Raw genomic sequence first — 25,013 nt, 5'->3', positions numbered from 1 at the left:
GTCTTTCTCTGTATGACTTACTTTACTTAGTATGATAATCTCTAGGTCCATCCATGTTGCTGCAAATGGCATTATTTCATTCTTTCTTATGGCTGTGTAATATTCCATTGTGTGTGTGTGTGTGTGTGTGTGTGTGTGTGTATGTATCTCCATTCATCTGTTGATGGACATTTAGGTTGCTTCCATTTCATGACTATTGTAAATAGTGCTGCTATGAACATTGGGGTGTATGTATCTTTTTGAATTAGAGTTTTTGTCTTTTCCATATATATGCTCAATAGTGGGATTACCCATGCCTTTGTTTTAAGTCTGGTTCATGATTCTTTTCCCTTACGACTTCATTTACTTTGAGAAATCTCAGAATCACGGTCTCTTCTTATACAAATATGAGAACAAAGACCTAGGGAGATTAAAGTAGTTTTGTGAAGATATGTATATTGACAGTGGAAAGAGAGGAAAAGAACTTCAGTTCTTTAATCAGAGAAAATTCTTTGTTATATTTCTATGATTCTCCTTTTCTATTTTTGTTACATTTCTGTATCTCCCTGGGGGCAGAGGAAGAAGGAATAAAACATCACTAACAATGGGTGGTCAATGGTAGGAAGAGACCCAAATCAAGAAATATGAACAACCAGTGACCTCTAATTCGAATCCCCTTGGAAATCTCTGGAATCCAACCCACCTGGTATCAGAATCTGGACACAGGTTGTGTGGGTCTTCCTTGGTATTCTCACAGAAGCAGTCTAAAACATACACTATAAATTGACATTTGTTGTAAAATAAATCAACTCTTTTGGTTGAAAGTGGCAGAAAGCCAACTAAAAATGCCTGGAACATAAAGGAAAAATCATTGGCTCATGTATTTAAGGAACAAGCTTGAGGCACAGGTGTTTAAAATTTGTAGTCAAGAATTTAGCTTTCTGCATTCCTTGGCTCTACCTTCCTGTATTGGCTTAATTTCCAAGTAGGCTCAGCGGTTGCTTTTTGTTGTTATTGCTGTTTTATAAGCAGCACCAGGCTTGCATCTTACAAGCTTAGAAACTCTAGGGCAATGAAGGTCTTTTTCCCAAGAGTCCTGGTAAAAGTCATGCACCTTGGTTCTGACTGTAACTGATAAGGTCATGTGCTCATCTCTGGACCAATCAGTAAGTTGAAGGCTGAAATGCTCTGATTAGCCAGCCCAGAACTAAATTCCCTGCACACTTCTTAACCTCAGAGATGGAGTCAGTAAACTTCATGAAGGATTAAAGTGGAAATAGGATTAGGATTTTTTCCCCTGAGGGAATATTGAAAGGCTATCATTGATGAAGGGGGAAGGGATGCCAGGAAGATAGATCAACATGAATCTGTTACCCATGGAGGAGGTGGTAATGCAGTACAGAATGAGGTCAGGGGAGAATTACTCCTATGAATACCAAGGCTATCCTTGCTGCTATTGCTGGGTTAAGCATCTCTTCTGAGTTGGGGATGGGATTATACAGGTTCAGATTTTTCACAAAATTTGTTTCAGAATTTTTCTAAAAGCCTTCACCTATCTCATCCCTTTTATTTAAAACTTTTTCAAAACATAGACCTTCAAGATATATTTAAAAATGGAAACTTATTATTTAATTTTACTTTTTCTGCTTTATTTGACCATGAACACTAAGGCAGTGTGAACCCATTTGTGAATGTACCTTATTCTAGCAAAATTATAGGCTAAATAAGCTTGGGGGCTAAGCTGGAAAAGTAACCACGTTTTATAAATACTTTTTTAATGGAAAAATGAATTTCATGTTCCACATAACTGATTTACAAATGGACCACTGGAATACACTCCATTCTCAAGCACATACTGCTAAAAAATCTAGCAGATGCATCAATGAACTTTACACGGAATCATTTTGATAAACTTAGTCTTCCTCCTCTACACAATAACTAGGTATCTATCTGGAGCAAAGTCAGGGCAGATACGTTCAGACATACAAGAGTTGGGTCAATCATGTTTATATGTATAGATGACTTAGAGAGGACCATGCCAAACAGAACTCACTGTCCTTCCTGGTGAGTATAGGGAGAGATTAAGAAAGTGTTCATATGTTCAGTGAATTTGTCAGGAAGTCTTGTTTGCATGAGATAAAAAGATCTTAATGACTCTTAAGATAGGCAGAATCTTGGAGCTGATAGTTTTGGAGAAGTCCTTTAAAAGAGTGTAATTCTCAAGAGAGAACTTCCCAGGGGTATGGACATGCAGTGTTGTCCTGGTCACCCTTGTCTGCTACCTTTGATTTCCTGACTTGTAAGACTAATGTTAAAACACAATTCAGTCTTCTGAGGATTTCATCCATTCATCCATCCATCTATCCATTCATTCACTGAGTATACACAAGTTCAGGACTCTGAAACGTGGGGCCAGCCAGGCCATTGGTCCCCAAGCCTCAAGCTTACAGAAACCATGAATTGTGACATCTGCTCAAGCACCAATGTGCATGGGAGTAACATGAGGCCTCATCATAGATGTTGCATCCACCTGAAATCTGGGAGGTGCAAGAATAACTAAAGAATTATACTGAAAGGCTGTTCTCAACCGAATCTAAAAGCTGCTTGATTCCAAGACAATCTCTCAGAAAGCGTTCAAGATGTTGTGCTGGGAAAATAGAGAAACAAATAAGGGAAGATCTCAGGAATTTACATTCTAAGGGAGGAGATTGATGTGTAAAAGTTCAGTATAATACAAGGCAGAGAGAAATGGTTGCTATGCTGGCAGTACAAGCTTTTGGCCAAGCAAGGACTCAGGAGAGTTGCAGCCCCATATTCTTGACCTTGTCTATAAGCTTTTGTCTGACAGCCTTTGGCTCCTACCACCTCTGCCTTCACCTCTGTGGTAAATATCTTATTCTCGGTAGTTCCAGATAAGAAGAGTCCCCTGGCCCAGAGATTCACAAACTTTCTTGGTTCATAGTACCTCTATGCCAAAAGAAATGCCTAACAGTTTTGTTTGTTAAGTAGCTAGGTCCAAAAACTTTAAAATGTATAATGTATTTATGTCCTAACAACTTAGTAGCCATTTGAAAAAATACATATGTGTTGAATGAAAAAAGAAGTTTCTTTCATTCTTACATAATCACAGGTATTTACTGATGGATGTGTGTGCCTGTAGAGCACTGCACAACTTTGCAAATCTTGCCTTTAGATTGGACACTGACACCTTTATTTCCGGTTCTACAACAATTTTTGCAGGGCACTAGCTTTTTATCACAGCAACTTCTGAAAACCCAGCTTTGTGAAGCTAGGGTGTCCTCAGAGGAGCTTGAGCTAATGTTTTTATTAATTAATTTATTTATTTTTGGCTGCACTGGGTCTTTGTTGATGTGTGCGGGCTTTCTCTAGTTGCGTCGAGTGGGGGCTACTCTTCATTGCGGTGCAGGGGCTCCTCATTGCTGTGGCCTCTCTTTGTTGTGGAGTGTGGGCTCTAGGCGCGTGGGCTTCAGTAGTTGTGGCGTGTAGGCTCAGTAGTTGTGGCTCACAGGCTCTAGAGTGCAGGCTCAGTAGTTGTGGCGCACAGGCTTAGTTGCTCCATGGCCTGTGGGATCTTCCCAGACCAGGTCTCAAACCCATGTCCCCTGCATTGGCAGGCAGATTCCTAACCACTGCACCACCAGGGAAGTCCCTGGAGCTAATTTTGAAGCTGTGAATTACTGTAAGCTAGTAATTCATGCAGTGTGAACAGATGGGGAGTATTGCTGTGTTACTCTTAACAATTTAAAATACCCTGTAGCACTCTTATGTTTGTGGTAGTGCCCCATGCACAGTCTGGGAACCAGGACCTTAGCTGTCTTTTCTCTGTTCACTCTGGTACAAGAGCCTTCCTCCTAGTGTTATCCATGGCCTCAATCCCCATATCCTGTCAGGTTTAGACAGGGAATGCAGGGCTTTGCTGGGTCAAAATGTGGACTCAGAGAGTTGCCAGTAAACTGAATCAATCAATATCAGTTATGTTGCATCGAACTACACCCATGGAGATGAACTATTAAATATGGAGAGGATAACAGAATACCCCTATTACTTAAGTCTAGAGGCAACGTAGCTTGATATATTTTTATTTTTCATAATTCAGAAGCAATTGTGAGTCTTGAGGTCCTCACCGTGATCATTTACTAACGTGGTTCTAGTGAGTTCAATGGGTCCAGTTTATAGATTTATGTCACCAGAATGCCAGTTTTATATTCACTGTACTGAATGTTTTATTTCTCTAATTCGAGTATGAAATTGGTCTGGAGCTTCAGATGACTTTGGAATGCCTATGTTTTCTGGAACAATGAGGAGAAAGAGACATAAATTTGTAAGAATAAGAAATCCTGCTGAAAATGGGACCTAATAGACGTGCCAAGTTCTCTTTCAGGACAGGACATGTGTAAAGGGATTAATGTTTCTGAAATATAAAATAAATCTGTTTTTTATTTAAGTAAATTATGTTGCCCTGTGAGTCCCCATCAATGAAATTCACAGCATTCATTGGCTTAAGGGAAGGACAGGTATCACGCAGGACAAAGAAATCATTGCTGGGCTCTGAGCCTCAACGAGAATATTCTGGACTCCCTGCAGCAATGGTTCTCCAACTTTAGTGAGCATCAGAATCACCTGGAGGGTTGCTAACAGACAGATTACCGGGTCTTACTCCAGAAACCCATCCAGAGTTTCTGATTCAGGGGGTCTGGGGTGGGACTCAAGAATTTGTATTTCTGATAAGTTCCCAGGTAATACTAATGCTGCTGGTTTTGAGAACCACTCCCCTAGAGGACAATAGTTCCTGAAAGTCAAGTGTACTGAGAGGGAAAGGGGATTTATAAATTTCAGAGTTTCCATTTCCATATCAAAAGCAATGCCTGGAGTTCTAAAACTGGGACTTTACCATAAATAGATGTTAGTAGTCATCACCAGACAAGATTCGAAGTCCCTTCCTTCTGCTGCTGGAAAGAGGTGACAAAGGGGTGGGAAAGGCGACAAAGTGACAATAGAGAGACCCTCTCCCTAACACCACCTTAGAGTCTAATTTAAATGGCAAGAAGCAACAACCCTTAGTTAATGTCAGGGAATCAAATATTATCCAAAGCCCGTTTTCTTGCCTTGAAAGGTGTCAGTCCTCCCATGAAAACTTTTCGGCTAGGGTGTTTCAGTACTCCCCCCATTGCTATTAGATTTTTTCCTATGCATAAAAAATTATTCTTAGGGCTTCCCTGGTTGTGCAGTGGTCGGGAGTCTGCCTGCTGATGCAGGGGACACGGGTTCGCACCCCGGTCCAGGAAGATCCCACATGCCGCTGAGCGGCTGGGCCCGTGGGCCATGGCCGCTGAGCCTGCGCGTCCGGAGCCTGTGCTCTGCAGCGGAAGGGGCTACAACAGTGAGAGGCCCGAGTACCACACACACACACACACACACACACACACACACACACACACACACAAAATATATATATATATATATATATATATATATATATATATATATATATATGTTCTTAAATCAGAATCCAAGGTACAACTTCATGAAAGTTTCATATACTTGAGCACCGAATTCACTGATGACTTGAAATAAGACATCACTCTACTGCCCAGTGAATCAGTGTTTTACAAAGCATCAAATATCTCCCTTTTTTTTTGTGAACAGAAGGTTCATCCAGGACTTTTAATTGTTAAGAATCTTCCCTTTGTTTCACACTGAGGACAAAAGCTATATTCTTTTTGCAATGGGTACAACCCTGCAATGGCATTCTTTTCCTACTTGGATATGACAGATACCCTCTCAGGAACTAAACTCATTTCTGCACTATGTACTTGAGACTTGGAGAAGTAAACCACAAATTATCTCCTCTAAATAACACTCCCCAGTTCAGAACATGAGGCAGATAACCTCAATGTGAACTTTGCCTATGGATATTTATCTACAGCCTCCGAGTAATATGGATTTATTCTGGTAATATACAGACCATTTTGCAGATAATGTTGAGAACAAACATTTTATTACTGATTTCTTGTAAATTACACAAGGCTGTGTTTTAATAGATTTTCCTTCCAAGCCTCAGTCTCACAACATGAGTAGTTGTACAGATTTTTATTATGATCTTGAATATTGACTTTTAATTATACACTGGTTAACAAAACAAATAAGGCTGTCATTTCCATCAAGGGAGCATTAAGGATGGAGGGTATCTTTTGACATCCCACCTACTTTCCCATCCCAGTACTACTTTTTAACATTACCCACGCCAGGCATAAAAATGTAAAAATCTCACATTACTTTAAGAAGACCCTGGAGCAGTTTTTAATTATGTTTATCGCAAAGGATACATGGCTTACAGTAATTATAGTTGAAGGGCACCTTAACAACCATATTCAAGAGTAAGAAGGGCTGTTCAAAGGGGCATAAGAGGCATTATTTCCAGCTCAGTAGGAGACAGACTAGAAAACATACTTTAAACTGAAGCCATAAAAGACAATCCAATGAACTTCCTGACCACGAGGATATCAGGGGAAACAATTCATTAAAAAATCCAAGAACTAAACTCCACTCTTTCTGCTATACTTCAGTTCTTAAGATGGCCTTGTAGAAACTCATCAACTGACAGCAATGGCCCAAGAGTCCTGCAAATCCGAAGTCAGCATCCAGAAATGGTGACCCTTCTAACACCACTCTCATTCGAAGGCTCAATGATCTCATCTTTGAAGATAAGAAGAGGTGGTAAGGAACATCTGTTGGGCGTGTATATTTTTATATTCTGTTTCTGAGTTTGAGGAGGGTTAAAGGCTTTTGAAATTTCTTCCCGGCCATTCAGGCAGGAAAATAGGTCAAGAGCTCAGTAAGACCAAGGACATCAGTGGTTTATTTCTGTATGGCAGTTAGCATTATCTTTAACTCTTTGTCCCCAAAACATCCTGAAGCATATCCTGTTCGGAAGCATTAGAGGTGAAGACAAATTCAGGTTATGTGAGGTCTTAATGAATGTTGGTTGTTTAATAAATCTTGGTAGGAGATATGAATGAGCGAATGAACAGGTGAAATTCTGACAATGACACAATGGGATCAAATAAGTTTAATTTATTTTATTTAGAACTATGGAAAATTGGAGTAGGAAAGGACCTCAGAAATGAATCTAATCCATTTTTTTAAATTCAGTTTTTAACTCATGGGCAATGAAATAATTTGCGTTCTCCACCCCCTCAGAATAATATCATGAGAACTTGGAATTGAAGCCAGTTCAATGATATTTTCATTACATTATACTCTTCTGGGATGGCAATTCTCTCTGCAACTTGTGTTATGGAAAAATCTAGAGGTTTTTTTGTTTGTTTGCTTTTTACTCATATATACAACAACAACAACAAGCACTGAAAAATCCCCCAAACCAGTTATTTAGCTCAATCAGGGAGCAATAGAAACTACTCTAATGTCCTGAACCATATTACAATTCTCTATTCACTTCTTGGGCCACCATGCCAACTTTGCAAACCAAAGAACAAAAATAAGATAGTGTTAATTGCTCCAAGAAATCATCACTACACAAAACAATAGTTTTGTCATTATCATAAAATTTTAAAGACCCTAGCCAGTGAGAAAAGTTGTTGCTGGAAAATATCAACTACTTTAGGAGTCAATGGGCTCCTTCATATCTCATCAATTGGTTGATCCCTGACTTATTGATTGAAATGGAATGTAATCTGAGGAGTCCATGGAAAAGGGTCACTTTGAATGGAGAATACCTATATTTTGGGAGCAAAGAACAAAACGGGGCATTTTTCTAACACAAAGGAGCTTTAAGGTTGTCTTAACACTTTTAGAGAAAGAAGCACCTGCCTGATAGAATTGCAGCCTCTCTGGCCAATTATCAGGAATGCTTTCTATCCTGACGATGCAATCAACTCTCAACAAGAAATGAAAGAGCACAAGCCCACTGCAACTTGAGGAAGCTATGTTTATTTCAGAGTCTCAAGGAGCCATGTGTTGTTAAACACAATATAAAAAGTGCAATAAACTTTAGGTATAAAGGATTTTGTTGCTTATAAAATTTTATTTTACTGCTGTCCTCCTATGGCTAAACACATATGAGATCAGTAAAGTATTAAAATATTCAAGATGACAGAACATGAATCCTAATTCCAGAAATACAGCAGTGAGAATAAATGACAGGGGTAGACACAGAATGCCTATACTGTCATCTGTATAAAGTCCATCATTTCAGTATGTACTTAATTTAAAAAGATGCAGAGGGTAGAGTGAGCACCCTTAATTGATCATTTCCATTACTCTTCACACAGACACCAGTTGAAACTAAAAGTGACAATTTTGAGCCAGAATCTCCTTGTTATAGTGAGTCAAAGGCAGGCATATCAGTCGTGCTGACACACACAGTCAAGATGTTGGAGAATTTTCCAGAGGCCCAAATTGTTTTCGTTAAGTCTGTGGGAGCTCAGAAAAATACATACTGTTCTAAATTTCCCTGAATGTGCAGCGAGGCAAGGGTTTGTACTTTGAAATAGAAAACCGCTTATATACTGTCTAAAGAAAGCCTTTGTTACTGAAATAAGTCTCCCTGTGGAGAATTGTAGTTTCCAGGGGAGCTATCTCTACTAATTAGACTCACTGTTGATTTGGACATTGCAAAATTGTATTATATTCCCTCAGGATAGGAATTACTAAATAAGAGGAAGCAAAATCTTAAAAAGGAGGGAACAGTGGAGTTTCCTACTGAACCCTTGCAAAATAGGAAAATTAAAAAATTCTTTGGATCTTCTGTCAGACTGAAAAACATGATTAGGTTGGTGTCAATGGAGCTCATCATTTTTGTTGCTTCTGGAGTATCATAGTTACATTTGAACTTGATTTTTCAAATTCCAGCTTTCTGGTATGTGCACCTGTGGTTTCAGGTGGTTTTTGTTGCTTTTGTTGTTCCCCTGTATGTGTATGTCTGTGGGGAGGGTGGGCTGAGGGCAGGGGTTCTCATTATTGTATCCTTAGTTTCTAGTGTAGTATCTGACACGTAGTAGGATTTCAATCCACATATTTTAAGGGAAGGTATTTTAGAATATTTACTTTTGTCCCTTATTTATAAAAGTCATACTTATTCATTATAGAAAAATTGTAAAGGATAATAGAAATAATAGAGATAAAAGTTAAATTCACCCATAGTCTAACATTTAGTGATAATTAGTATTAATGTTTTAATGTGATTCCAATGACCTAATTAGTATATGTATATGTGTACATGCACAAGTATACCTAGAAATCCAGAGGCATACACATACATATGTATATATACCAGACACTCACAATTAATATAAAACCAAATATTTAGTTATATATTATTTTTTTCAACTTAACTTTAAGGAGTTGGGAGAGATATTCCACTGAGTGCAAAATTGTTTTTAGAGTTCACAGTGTCCACTCACTAAAAACCTCTCAAACCATGGATTCCACAACCTGAGGTTGAAGAAGCTTCCCTGTGTTTGCCTTACTGGCTAGTAGTACTGTTTATTGAGCAATTACTAAGTGCCAGAAACTCTGCTAAACACTTGACTCATGGTATTCTGTTTCAATCTTCACAACAACTTTTGGAGGTAAGTGCTATTAGGCTCTTCTTTTTAAGACCTGGAGAGCATAAGTAATTTTCTCCAGTTTACCCAATGGTAAATGGCATTGGGTTTTGAACCCAAGCCTGCTAAATTCAGACCCTGAGCTGAACCCTGGGTCTATTACTGCCTTGACTGTTGCCAGGACTGTGTCATACATCCAGACATATCTTTGAGTGCTCCACCTTTTGATCCCTTGGTTCTGTTGATCCTATTTCTGAAATATCCCCTGTTTTCCAGTCCCCCATCATTGCCTTAACTCATTGGTTCTCAACTAGGGACAGTCTGCCTTCCAGTGAGACATTTTCCTTTGTTGCACCTTGAAGGGGGATACTATAGGGCATCCGTTGGGTAGAGGCCAGGGATATTGCAAAACATTCTGCAATATTCAGGACAGGCTCCCACAGCGAAGAATTATCTAAACCAAAATGTTAATAGTGCCAAGGTTGAGAAACCCTGCTTTAGCTCATTTCCCCAGGCTCTCTTAAACACAAACAACCTCCCAATTAGTTTCCTTATCTTAAGGTTCATCCTCATCCAGACTGCTGCTATAGTTCTCTCTTTAAACACACATAAAATCATGCCACTCTCTTGCTCTGTTTAGCTCTGTAGCTCTGGAGGACTGCCGGGGTCCAAATACAGATACAAATAGTTCTAGACTGTATGACTTTAGGCAGGTGATTTAACCTCTCTGAACTTCAACTTCATTACTTGTAAAATAGAGGAATAATAGCTAGCATCTACCTCGACAGGGTTCTTGTGAGGATTTTAACACTTCGTGGCTCACACAGTTAAGTCCTCGATAAATGTTATCCACCATTAAAAAAAATCTTTGAAGGTTTTCTACTACCTGCAGAAGAAAACCCAAACTCAACATACATTCCAGACTCCTTTACCATGGAGTCTCACTCAACAGCCTCTTCTCTGGGCTGCTGGCCTGGATGATCTGTGCCCTAGTTATGTAGGACTACCTGTCATCCTCTGGATTCATGGAGACTTGGATGTCTGTGTCTTTGCTCATGCTTCTCTGCCAGGCTGGGAAGTCCATCTCCCTCTCCTCCACCTGGAAACATCTGTCTTCTTCAAGACTCAGGTCAAACGTCACCTCTTCTGTTTAGCCTTCTCTATGAGCTAGTCATATGTACTTGCTCCTTCCCCTACATGACCACAGTATTTGGTTATTCCATCTATCAGTTTATCCATCCATCCATCCATCCATCCATCCATCTATCCATCCATTCATTGGCTGTAATACATAGTAGTTAAGATCACAAGCTCTGGAAGTTCAAGATCAGGTTCCAGAAACAAATTTATGTAACCTTGAACAAGTTACTTGACTTTATGAAGCCCTATTTTCCTTGCTTTTAAAATAAGTGTAATAGTAATATATAGTTGATAAAGTTATTGTGAGGATTGAATGTGTATAAACATTATGCTTGCTATGCATATGTCTTAAATAAATGTTAGTTCTCATCCAGCTTGTACTTGTTGAGCACCAACTCTCTGGCAGGCCCTCTTCACATTGTGCCTTGAATTACAACAGGTGGTGCATGTGCCCAAATCTCTCATTAGATATAATGCTTGTTGAGGAAAGGTAATTTTAAAACAATCTCCTCTTCATACCAACACATGAGAGAGGTGACAAAATCAGTATTTCTGCCAACATCTGGCCTGTGTTTCATAAAGTTGTGCTGGCCAGTATTTCTCTCTTAAGATGATATGTATGTATCTCCTGATGTGAGGAGTATGACTCATCAAAAGGAGTCTACTATTCTCCTGCAGTGGTAGACCCCCCTCCTCCATTTCCAACCCACCTTTTAAACTGCCTCTCTGGGCATAATACAATCAAAAGAAATCTTTTCATGATTATAATAATGGACTTGAGCCTTCTCGATCACCCTGGAGCAGGAGAGATGATGTCAGTGACATATTCTTGTAGAAGGAACTCACTGACTGCTTAATTTTACATGTGGAGTTTGAATGCTTTGTGTTGTGTTAAAATCCAGATTACATTCTTCTCATTAAGCAAGTGGTCCAATCTGATTAATATAATACATTTTCCTCTGTTGCCCAACATCACCAAAGGCAAGGTATTACTTAGGGAACCGCCCCCTCCCCCCAACACACACACACATAAATGCAAAATAAACAGATCTGTACAATCATTATTGAGCTAAAATAGCACTTAGAAATGTATTCTTCTTGTGAAAAATGGCCACATAAGAGTTGCTGACTGTTTGTAGCCCTGTAATGTAAGTCAGATAAATTGGTGCCCAGAAGTCTGATATTTCAAAAACCCAAGAATATGTTGCGTTTTTTCTGATATGCCATTTTTGTAATTCTCCCAGCCATTTTCCTTTTTCAAAAAGCAATTCTTCTGTGCCCAGGCAGTTCAATTAGAGCATTGTGAAAGTTGTCAGAATGACTTCCACATAACTACCCCTGAGCAATAAGTATAATTTTGGAGAGGAACAAGTTCTGTTCTTACCACCTTGGTGTGGGCCATGGTGTTAACTAACTTGGAAAAAGAATGTACCATCCGCACCTTCTCCACTCAGTTAACCTGCCCAGAGAATTAGAAGCGTTCCCTCTCACCTCAGAGAGGGTTCCTGTTTGGGTCAGCTCAGCATCCTTGAGCCCTTCTTTAGCCAATAGCATCCTGATTGCCCTCTCACTGTCTATATACTAGGTGGATCCACCTTTCGGTGTTAGCACATGTCAGCAAATCCTCCCCTTGAGCATGGGCTGCCCTTAGAGGTTTACTTGTAGTGAACAGAATGCAGCAGAAATTACATTGAGTGATATTTGAGACTAGGTCAGAGTCAGCAAACATTTTGCGTAAAGGGCAAGATAGTAAATATTTCTTGCTTTTCAGGCCATACCCATTTGGTCTGTGCCACAACTATGCAGGTCTGCCATTGTAAGGGGTAGCACAAACAGGCTTGGCTGTGTTCTGATGGAACTTCATAAGATTAAGTAAAGGGTCAGATTTCATTCACAGGCCATAGTTTGCCAACCCATGTATTAGGTCATAAAAGATAATGTGACTTATGCTGTCTCTTTGTCTCACTCCCTCTAAATAGGCCTTATTTTTCTAGAGCAGTTTTAGGTTAATTGCAAAATTGAAGGGAAGGTACAGAGATTTCCCACATACCCCCAGCCCCACGCATGCAGAGCCTCCCCACCATCAACATCCCTGCCAAATGGGACATTTGTTACATAACAATGATGAAACTACCTTGACACATCATAATCTCCCAAAGTTCATAGTTTACATGAGGGTTCACTCTTGGTGTCGTGCATTCTATGGGTTTGGACAAATGTATAGTCATATGTATCTCTCTTTATGGTATTGTACAGAGTAGTTTCACTGCCCTACAAATCCTCTGTGCTCCACATATTCATCTCCCGCTCCCCCCACCCTGACATCCACTGATCTTTTTACTGCCTCCATAATTCTGTCTTTTCCAGAATGCCATATAGTTGGAATCATACAGTGTGTAGTCTTTTCATATTGACTGCTTTCACTTAATCATATTCATTTAATATTCCTTCATGTCTTTTCACATGGCTTGACAACTCCTTTCTTTTTAACACTGAAAAATAGTCCATTGTCTGGATGTACTACAGTTTATTTATCCATTCACCTACTGAAGGGCAAGTTTTGGCAATTATGAATAAAGTTGCTATAAACATTTGTGTGCAAGTTTTTATGTGGATGTAAGTTTTGAAATCATTTGGGTAAATACCAAGGAGCACGGTTGCTGGATCATATGTTATGAGTATATTTAATTTTGTAAAAAACTGGTAAACTGTTTTCCAAAGTGGTTGTATTATTTTGCATTCCCACCAGCAATAAATGAGGGTTCCTGTTGCTCCACATCCTGGCCAGGATTTGATGGTGTTAGTGTTCTGGATTTTGGCCACTCTAATAGGTGTTTAGTGTATCTTATTGTTGCTTTAATTTGCATTTCTCTGATGATATACGTGTGGAGCACCTTTCCATATATTTATTTGCTGTCTGTATATCTTTTTTGGTATCTCACTGTCCATTCAAGCCACCATGTCCGGCCACCATGAAGCCACCATGCTGGAGAGGCCATGAAGAAAGACTACATAGGGCTCCCCTGGTGGCACAGTGGTTGGGAGTCCGCCTGCTGATGCAGGGGACGCAGGTTCGTGCCCCGGTCAGGGAGGATCCCACATGCCGCGGAGCGGCTGGGCCCGTGAGCCATGGCCGCTGAGCCTGTGCGTCCGGAGCCTGTGCTCCACAACGGGAGAGGCCACAGCAGTGAGAGGCCTGCGTACCACAAAAAAAAAAAACCTTTGGCTTTTTAAAGAACATGGCTTGGCTGAGGTGCTCAGTTTGTTTTGTTTTTTTTTCTTCATTTATTTATTTTTTAAAATATCTTTATTGGAGTATAATTGCTTTACAATGTTGTGTCAGTTTCTGCTGTATAACAAAGTGAGTCAGCTATATGTATACATATATCCCCATATCCCCTCCCTCTTGCGTCTCCCTCCACCCTCCCTATCCCACCCCTCTAGGTCACAAAGCACGGAGCTGATCTCCCTGTGCTATGGAGAGGCTCAGTTTGGACTCCAGGGCAGTAGTACACTCGCTATTCCATAAGAGGAAGGCCCAAACATTATGGCTTAGTTGAACAGCGAATTCCTCTGATTCTCCCAAGTAGGACCTTGTTATGAACTACAAGTTCATCCGGCAAGTACATAGAGTGACAAGTCATGTACCCTTCTCTGCTGAAATAGGCGAGTTAGAGAAGAAGGGATGTTTAATTCGAAATGGACTGCATGGGTGAATTCACTGCATTTTCTATCCTCTCAATTTGTCTTTCTCTATCTGTCTTTCAAAGGAGGTAGCGCTAGGATGCACTGCATTGTCACACATTGCTCCCATGTACACCAGACTCTCTGATGACCCTCAGGTTGGTTCTTAATGATCTTTTAGAAGCCCAGACAAAGAAACCAATGTATCACTGATTCCAATTGTGAAAAAGCAGGTAGTGGGACTTCTAGGCTTTCAGATTCTTCAGGGAATTGCCTAACCTCAGAAACTCTCAAATTCTTCCTTTCTTCCATGCCATTAGCACCAATATATAAATCAAACACAGCGCTTATCATCAGTGGGAGAAAATGTCTTTTCCATTCTCCTCTGAAGCCTACCTTCACCTCCAGGTAAAACATAGAAATGTGGATTTTTGAGCCTTTTTCTCCCTGCATGGCCTTGACATTAATTCACCCTTGAAGTTCATGCTGGTAGAGGAGTCAAGTAGCAATTTAAAAAATAGTTAGCTAGGAGACTAGGAAAAAATAGAAATTGACAAATCATTTAAAGTGGCAAATCTAAAATAAACATGCATCAATAAATAAGACCACATCTACCTCAGGATTTTTAATATACTTGACTCTAGAAATGAGATATACCGAAGGATCAAGAGATCACATATGCACAGGAAGTATTTTATTAACCACTTTGCTGACTTGCAAATAGATTTTATATAAATAATAAAAACATTGGTCACTGCCTACAAATAGTTAAACTTGAATTTGCTGTCCACGAAAGTGAATCAGTGAGGGAGCAGTGACTTTTAACATATAAGCATGGAAACCTAGTGCAGTTCTCCTTCTCAACATGTTTCCATCAGGTCTTAAGATCAATTAGAGTGTTTTCACATGGGATATGACTGGTATCTTGGAGGAAGTGAGGCTCAAAGGATTGAGAGAGAAATATTCATTCTGCCTTACCCATCCTTCTCAACAAACAGACTGGTAAATAATTGCATCAATCTCTTAAGGTTGACACAGCCTCAGGAGGTCAACATTGCTCCTTTGGTTATAATGATACTTCCTGTTGTCTATCAGGTGTGCTGAAGCGCCTTGCCTTTACCTTGGTAAAAGTAAACAAGATGATCAGGCTGCAAAACCCGTTGACTTTGATATCTGATCATGTCTAGACAGTTGACAGCCCGGCCTCTTAGGACAGTAGTCAATTGTTTTGCATCAATAATTTGATATGAGGGCATTTTCGAGATGCTACACTTTCCTGACATCCCTTGCTGTGCCAAACATCTATCTTTCCTCATTCATTATGGCCGGGTAACTCAGTGGACTTAGTAACACTTCATTTAATTAAAGTTTCTCAAGGAAGAACCAAGAGGGCTCATTACCTTAAAATACTACCTGTGGACAAAGTAGGAAAAATGTTTACTAAATTTTAAGCATCTAATATAGTTACCCAATGTGTATTTGTTGTAAGAGAATTTGAAAGCAGTCGTGTCATCTGAATTTGGATGCCAGTTTTTAAAAACCTAGTATCATTCAAATTTATAATTAAGGGAAAAAAGCAAGCTGGTATAGTAAATAATTTTGGGGGAAATGAGAAAAAAGTGAAGTGGCAAAATAGCAATGAAAGAGTCAGAGGTTAATGACTGACAAAAATCATAGTAACACTGCCATGCATATATTTGTATAAACATTGATTTGTGTCAGTTCTACATACAGACTAACCCTGAGGCATTATATTGAGTGAATCCTATTATACCCATTATAGAAAAGGAGACATTGGATGATTTGACTAAATTCTTTTTAACAGCGGAGCTAGGCCTAGAATTGGAATCTGTAACTTCTTATCTGTTTAAATAGGCAATAAAAACATCTCAAAACAAAAACAAAACCTCTAGAGCATTGAAATTGGCCTTGGGAAACAAAGTTATCCTTTGCTTCATTTCTAGTAAATTGATATTATCGCTTAGAGCTACTGTTTGTTTTGCTTTTACTCTAGACACTGCTAGTTACTCCATTTGAAATACATAACGACTCTATGATGTAGGAATTATCATACCCATTTTCCAGGTAATTTGTCAAAAGTTACGTAAGATGACCACCAGAGAAAACATTACTAATATCCTACGAAAAAACACGTAAACTAACAACAACAACACCCTGTAGAACTTAGTGCCAAGATCTTGGTTTCTAATGCCATTCTCCAAAAAAACAGGAACAAGAGTTTCTTAGAAGAATGGCTGATTCTAGGACTGGGACAGGAAGTAAATAAGATGAGCCTGAAACATGAGTCAGGAAGTAAAGAAGTGCTCTAAAAAATGAAAAAACAACCCCACAGTGACGGGGGTGTGTCAAAGGGACACAGAAGTGAAATGAAAGAACTCCCAATGGCCAAAACTGGAACAATTTGAGCAACAAAATAAAGTGATACTGGATTATAATTCAAAGTATAAAATAAATATCCGTGAGTCCATACCAATATAAATAAAGGATCGGGCTTCCCTGGTGGCGCAGTGGTTGAGAGTCCGCCTGCCGATGCAGGGGACACTGGTTCGTGCCCTGGTCTGGGAGGATCCCACATGCCGCGGAGCGGCTGGGCCCGTGAGCCATGGCCGCTGAGCCTGCGCGTCCGGAGCCTGTGCTCCGCAACGGGAGAGGCCACAGCAGTGAGAGGCCCACGTACCGCAAAAAAAAATAAAAAATAAAAAATAAAGGATCAAATAAATAAATCGGAGAGAATAGAAAAATCTGTGTAGAAAATTACAAATATTTTATGTAGACACTCTGCTTCAAGGAAGTGGAATATAACTTCCCACTCTTTAAGTGTGGGCTGTGCACAGTGACTTGCTTCCAAAGAGGACAGTATAAAGGAGAGTAACACAGTGGAGAAACCTGACAAGCAGTACCTCAGCCAAGTGACAAAGGTCAACATCATCAGTAATAAGTCATGTTGATGGCACGTACCCTTGATATGATGTGATGAGAATCGCTCCTTATCTCTGTGGTCTTTCTTCCAAAAACCCTGTAGCTACAGTCTAATAATGAGAAATTCACCAGACAAAGCCCAATAGAGGAACATTCTACAAAATACTTGAATAATACTCCTCAAAACACCCAAGGTCATTATAAACTCGGCTGAGAAATTGTCCCAGCCAAGAGAAGCCTAACTCTTTAGAATCTTTAGATGTGACAGCTACATGTAATATGGTATCTGAGATGGGATCCTAGCACAGAAAAACAATATTAGGTGAAAACTAAGGAAATCTGAATAAAGTATGGGATTTAGTTAATAGTAACATCAAGTTGTGGTGTTCATAACACAACATAACACGTTTATAACACAATTTGTTCATTAATTGTGACAAACATACCATGCTGATGTAAGATATTAACAACAGAGCAAGGATATGCAATATATAAGAACTTTGTACTATCTTAGTAACTTTTCCATAAATCTAAATCTATTCTATAATGAAAATTTTATTTTATTTTATTTTATTTTTTATTTTTTTTTAAAAGACACCAAATTGTACTTGAACATCTGTTACTTTTTTTTAAAGTTAATTAATTAATTTATTTTTGGCTCTGTTGGGCCTTCGTTTCAGTGGGAGGGCTTTCTCTAGTTGTGGGAAGCAGGGGCCACTCCTCATCGCGGTGCGCGGGCCCCTCACTATCGCGGCCTCTCTTGTTGCGGAGCACAGGCTCCAGGCGCGCAGGCTCAGTAGTTGTGGCTCACGGACCTCTTTGCTCCACAGCATGTGGGATCTTCCCAGACCAGGGCTTGAACCCGTGTCCCCTGCATTAGCAGGCAGATTCTCAACCACTGCGCCACCAGGGAAGCCCAAAATTTTATTTTAAGAAAACCTCTATGACCTTGAAATAAAAAGTGGGGAAAGCAAACCAGTCAGAAGAAAATGTATTTATTTACCAACTAATCAGTTCATCTGTTCATTTGTTTGCTTATTCACTGATATCCTTAATTGTTCAACAAATACTCTTTCATGTCTATTTTGTGGTAGCATAGTCCTGGGTTGTAATGATTCTTCAGCTCTACAAGGGTCATCTAGTGACTGGCACAGCCCTGGGAAGAAGTTGTATAGCATGTTGGGTAGTCCAAAATTCTAGGTCAGTGCAATACCCTGATGACATTTGGTAATATCCATAAAAGAAAGGAGAGAAGTATTGGAGGGAGAGGTGGCTACTCGAAGATTACTATGGATGGAGAATTTCCCATAATTGGAGACTGATTATAGATTATATTGCATACACTGGTCCAGTGAAAATTACTTTGCTTTTCCAATTACTTTTTCTTCCATTTCACCATTGTGTTACTCAGAGCTTACAATGACTACCCGTTGCTGTTTGACTATGGCACTGTTGTTTTCTGAAAGTAGCAAATAAAGCCATTTTATGAAGCTCACCACTTTAGGCCTGCAACATAATTCAACAGAAGTTGGTCTCATTTCTTAAGTCCCATTCTGTAAAAGAAATGATTGAATTATACGCATGGTCATTTTGGCCTTTCACCAGGAGTATACTCTGATTGTCAAACTTATTTTCTAATTGAAAAATATATTGAACACAATAAATGAAGTTCTTGAAGCATTTGGACACCGATTTGCTTTGTAGTGACCACTGCAATGTTGAGGAAAGCTAACTAGAAATAGAAATACATCCTCAACTTGATGATCTAATGACTACCCTCCAAGCCTCCAGACATAGCATAAATCTGTGTTTTCTGAAAATATCACATTGAGTTCCTGAGGATTTCAGAAAGGAAATGATCTCTAGTATAAAATCTATATGAGATGTATGGAACTCTCTACAAGGAATATTAGATTATTGCACTCTGTAGCTTTGAAAACCATCTTTCTTGGATGGCAGCAGAAAGCTTCAATATACTTGCATGAATTATAGATGATACTTAGTACTCTTGTTAAAGTAGCTACCGGATGCTTTTCTAAGACCCTTCAGCCTATGGATGTTATTATGCATCTGTCACAACAAAGATTTGCCTTTGGAGATACTTTAGTATTCTAGACATTTTTCAATAAATTGAACATAGTACTTGAAGACTGCTTTTTTTTCTCCTTTGCTTTTTTTTCTTTTAATTCTGAGAATAGTACAGACATGTATTTAACCTAGAAATGAAGTCATGGCTTTTAAACAATTATCCCCAAAGAGGAATTGATTTCAAAGAAAGTCTGTCTGTGAAGGGGTGGGAGACAAAACCAACATTGATTCTGGAGTACAGCTTCTTAATAGTTCAGACTTTTAGGTGCCTAAAAATGAACAGCTTGTCAGTAGAGAAATGGGATAGCATACAGATCAGAGGCCCCAAAGCAACATTCTCCTTTTCAAAGACATACTGCTGGCTTAGTTCAAATGCTTTTCCATATGTTTTTTGATGTTCTCTCTAAACACTGTACACATTACCAACATGAATGCTTATCATTTCAGCAATTTGCCTTAGTAACAGACTAAATAAATAAATAGTCACTTAGGTTTTAAGAAGTACTTATTGTTTAAAAGCCAGTGGAATGAAATCAGACTCCTGAGTATGTAAAGTGGAGATATAGTCAACTGGAAAAAAAAAACCAAAACGGTATTTTATATTTTAATTCTTAGTCCCTTATACTCTAGCAAAAAGTAATTTTTAATACCTTAAAATGGTTTTCTCATTAATTATAAGTTAGTAGAGTCTTCAAAGAAGGGGACCAAATGAATGTGTATGATATTGGATCATGTAGATTTATTTTTTTTCAACAAGATAAATATTAATGCAAAGTGCACTAGATTTGCAGTCTTACCATCTTACATTGTTTTAAAATTATAGACTAAAGTTACACCTTGGAGGTATGCAGAGCCAGGGCCAGTGGACAATGAGTCCATAGGATCCTAGAGATTCTGGTTTCTTCTCTGGGGTTAACTTTTTTGAAATTCAGCTTTCTCATTTGTAATAAATTTTTAGTAGATTTACAGTGCATGATTTAATATTAGAATAATGGAGTTAAAAGGGACCCGAGGGTAATTCCAGGGTCACCCTCACTAAGTCTTACAAAAACCCGACAGGTTTGTGAATTAGAATTTGAAAAACACAAAAAAAGATTCCAAAATGAGTGCTCTAAAAATGTAGCGCATGGAGTTCCAATTTCAGCTCCAACATGTAAAGTGCCTGGCGGTCACTACCAATCACTCTCATCCTTTCAACAATGACAAAAAATGCTAAACAAACCAACTAAATCAATGAGTTTTCTTAGCTGCATCAGAGAACTGAGGCCATGGGGCAAACCACCATCTGAAAATCTGGAGATACAGAGAAATACAGTGAATCTCAGTCAAGATCAACTTACCTGGAGCAGAAGACACTAGAGCCACAAACTGGTAGGAATGAATTGCTGAAGACTGAGTGTGGACTAACTTGAGAGTAAGAAACTTTCAAGGGCACAGTCTTAAGGGGGCCCTCATACTCTCATGAGTTTTACCTTCAGGAAGCCCACCAGATTTCCATGGTAATGATCCTAGGAAAACCCTCATGTTTTGGTCAGGTGGAAAAGAAAAGTTACCCTTTTGAAATTCTTTCAGGGCATGCTCCATAAGAAAGGCTTATTCTTCAAGGGAAACATCTTTATCAGAGCTTTATTTGACTTGGGGAAAGGGCTATTAGCCAACCCTAGGCCCCTCTAGTCTTCCTGTGTCACCTAAAGGAAGAAAGAAAAAGGCTAAGAAATACTTCAGAAGGTCACAACCCAGGGACTCAGGCACATTAAAAGACTGGGATTTAATGATAAGATTGTAGAATGCCTCCCCTCACCCACACACACCTTACCACCACATCAACAGGGCTCCAGAATAAGAACAGTGGATTACAACAGAAAAAGCTTCAGGACACAGACTCTATTTAAGAAGGAGTTCTTAGGTAAATCCAACATTGGAAGAAGCTAACAAGAACACCAGAGAAAACTGAAGCATCTGGTATGCATGGCTGTAGAAAATACTAAGCATAACCCAGTTTCTAGACAGGTTAACATAAAACCACACACTAAAGACCTCTTTGTCTCAATTCCCATTCCCTGATATATCACAATTGACTTTCAAGAAAAACTTATAAGGAATGTTAAAAGGTGAGAAGCAAGACAGTCTGAAGAGACAAAGCTCTCTTCAGAACTAAAGTCACATATGACAACTTGAAATAATTCAATAGGGAATTTAAAATAACTATGATTAATTACATTAAGAGCTCTAATGTAAAAAGTAGACAGTATGCAAGAACATATGAGTGATGTAAACAGAGAGATGAAAACTCTAAGAAAGAATCAAAGGAAATGACAGAAATAAAAAATACTGTAACAGAAATGAAGAATACTTTTGATGATGTCATCAGTAGCCTGGACACAGGTAAGAAAAGAATCAGTAAAATTGAAGCTATGTCAATAGAAACTTTACAAACTTAAATACAAACTTAAAAATAAATGGAGGGGGCTTCCCTGGTGACACAGTGGTTAAGAATCTGCCTGCCAATGCAGGGGACACGCGTTCGAGCCCTGGTCTGGGAAGATCCCACATGCAGTGGAGCAACTAAGCCCGTGTGCTACAGCTACCGAGCCTGTGCTCTAGAGCCCGCGTGCCACAACTACTGAAGCCCGCGTGCCTAGAGCCCATGCTCCACAGTGAGAGAGGCTGCCATGATGAGAAGGTCACGCACTGCAATGAAGAGTAGCCCCTGCTCGCCACAACTAGAGAAAGCCCGTGCGCAGCAATGAAGACCCAATGCAGCCAAAATAAACAAATAAATAAATAAATTTATTTAAAAAAAAATGAATGGAGGGACTTCCCTGGTGGTCCAGTGGTTAAGCCTTCACCTTCCAATGCAGGGGGTGCAGGTTCAGTCCCTACCTAGTTGGGGAGCTAAGATCCCACATGCCTCGTTGCCAAAAAACCAAAACATAAAACAGAAGCAGTATTATAACAAATTCCATAAAGCCTTTAAAAATGGTCTACATCAAAAAAATCCTTGAAAAAAATGAATGGAAAAATACCACCCCAGAATATCCAAGAATTGTAGGGCAATTGCAAAAGATATAACATATGCATAATTGGAATGCAAGATGGAGAAAAAAGAGAAAATGGAGCAGAAGAAATTGTTAGTGATAATGGCCAAGAGATTTCCAAAATTAATGACAGATACCAAACCACAGATCCAGAATTCTGAAAACAACAAGCAGGATAAATACCAAAAATCTAAATTTAAGCGTGTCGTATTCAAACTGGAGAAAATCCAAGACAAAGAGATGGTCTTGAAAGAAGCTGCAAGGGGTTTAAAATCTTACCTATAGAGGAATAATGCTAAGAATTACATCAGACTTCTTGTCAAAAACCTCAGAACCATGCAAGGAAGTAGAGAATGGAATAAAATATATAAATTGTTGAAAGAAAAAAAATCCCACTCACCTAGTATTCTGTATCCATCAAAATTGTTCTTTAAAAGTGAAGGATATATAAAGATTTTCTTAGATAAAGAAACAGTGAGTGAAACTGCTGCTGATACACATACCCTGCTAGAAATGTTAAGGGAAGCTTTCAGAAAGAAAGAAAATGATATTGGTCAGAAACTTGGATCTACATAAAGAAAGGAAGAGCACTGGAGAAAGAATGCATGAAAGTAAAATAATAGCATATAGATAAGTGAAGTAAATGACAGCAATGTTACAAGGGACTGGAGGGAGGAAGTGAGAGTACTCATTATAAGGTACCTGCTCTACCCAGGAAGCATTATAGTGTTCATTGGATGTGGTTAGTTGTAAAGGTATATTGCAAACTATAGGGCAACCACTAACACATTAAAGAAGGAAATATAATTGATATGATAAGAGATGAGACTAAATGTAATCATATAAACTATGCTCAATTAAAGACATTCTACCCAACACCCTACTGGAAGTCCTAGCTAGTGAAAAACAAACAAACAAAAAAGGAAATAAAAGGTACACAGGTTGGGAAGGAAAAAGAAAAGTGCTCTCTTCGTTTGCAGATGACATGTGAACATGTCTAATTAGAAAATCCCAAAGAATCAACCAAAAAACTCCTGGAACTAATAAGTGGTTATAGCAGGGTACAAGGTTAACATGAAGAAGTCGATTGTCTTTCTATATACCAGCAATGAACAACTGCCAATTGAAATTCAGAACACTATACAACTTATATTTGTACCAAGAAAAGAAAAGAAAAACACTTAGATAGAAATGTAACAATATATATTTGAGATCTATACTATATATGGACAACTAAAACTCTGAGGAAAGAAGTCAAGGAAGATGGAAATTAAAGAAATATTCCATGTTCATGCATAGGGAGATTCAATATTACTGAGACATCAATTCTTCACAAATTTATCAATAGATTCAGTATAATCTCAATCAAATGCCAGCAAGCTATTTTGTGGATATTGGCAAACTGATTCTGAAGTTTGTATGGAAATGTGAAAGACCCAGAATAGCTAACACAATGCTAAAGCAAAAAAGGACAAAATTGGAGAACTGACATTACTTGACTTTAGATTGTACTATAAAGGTACCGAATAAAGACAGTGTGATGTTGATGAAAGAATAGATAAGTAGATCAATGGCACAGAACAGAGAGCCCAGAGAGGGACCCAAAACAAATACAATCATGATTGTCGACAAAGAGCAAAGGCAATTCAATTGAGAAAGACTAGTCTTTCCAAGAACTGGTCTTTGAAAACTAGGACATCCGTATGCAATACACAAATAAATAAGAATGTAGGTACAGACCTTACATTTTTCACAAAAAATAACTCAAATGGATTATAGTTCTAAATGTAAAACAAAAAGTGTAAAATTTCTAGAAGATAGCATAGGAGAAAATCTAGGTGACCTTGGCTTTGGCGATGAGATTTTAGATATAATATCAAAATCATGATCCATTAAAAAAATTGTTAACTTGAATTTTATTAAATTAAAAAAATACTTATCTGTAATAGACCTTTTTTGAGTTAATGAAAAGACAAGCTACAGACTGGGAGAAAACATTTGGAAAATATATATCTGATAAAGGGGTTGTATCCAAAATATACAAACATATACTAATAGCTCTGTATAATAAGCAAAAGATCTGAATAGGTAACTCACCAAATAAGATATGCAAATGGAAAATAGGCATATGAAAAGATGCTCAATATCATATATCATTAGGGAATAGTAAATAAAAACAACGAGATACCAGTATATGTCTATTTTAATGGCTTAATTCCAAAAACCTGGCAATACCAAATGCTGTAGAGAATGCAGAGTGATAGAAATTCTCATTCATTGCTGGTGGGAAGTTAAAATGGTACAGCCACTTTGGAAAAGAGTTTGTTAGTCTTTTACATGTAACCTGCAGTCTTGCTCCTTGGCATTTACCCAAATAGGTTGAAAACATGTTCACACAAAACCTGCCCACAAATGCTTGTAGCAGATTTATTAATAGTAACCAAAAATTGAAAGCAACCAAGATGTTCTTCAACAGATGAATGAATGAAGCATGGTACATCCATACAATAGAATATTAGTGAAACTAAATGAGCTATCAAGCCAAGGAAAGATATGA

At 38.6% G+C, this 25,013-nt stretch overlaps 1 long non-coding RNA gene across 1 annotated transcript in view; it reads left to right on the top strand.

The window, feature by feature from the left end:
• The window catches only part of LOC308623813, a 157,562-nt gene that overhangs the window by 72,269 nt on the left and 60,280 nt on the right, over positions 1-25,013 (top strand). The window contains exon 2 of the long non-coding RNA XR_014016890.1: positions 6,567-6,717. This is a non-coding gene — a long non-coding RNA (uncharacterized lncRNA). The remainder of the gene's footprint in view (positions 1-6,566; positions 6,718-25,013) is intronic.

This window comes from Mesoplodon bidens (genome assembly GCF_964165515.1).
Source record: "Mesoplodon bidens genome assembly, chromosome: 10".
Classification (NCBI taxonomy): domain Eukaryota; kingdom Metazoa; phylum Chordata; class Mammalia; order Artiodactyla; family Ziphiidae; genus Mesoplodon; species Mesoplodon bidens.
The sequence above is the reverse complement of the archived record's forward strand: the minus strand, read 5'-3'. Positions and strand labels throughout refer to the sequence as shown.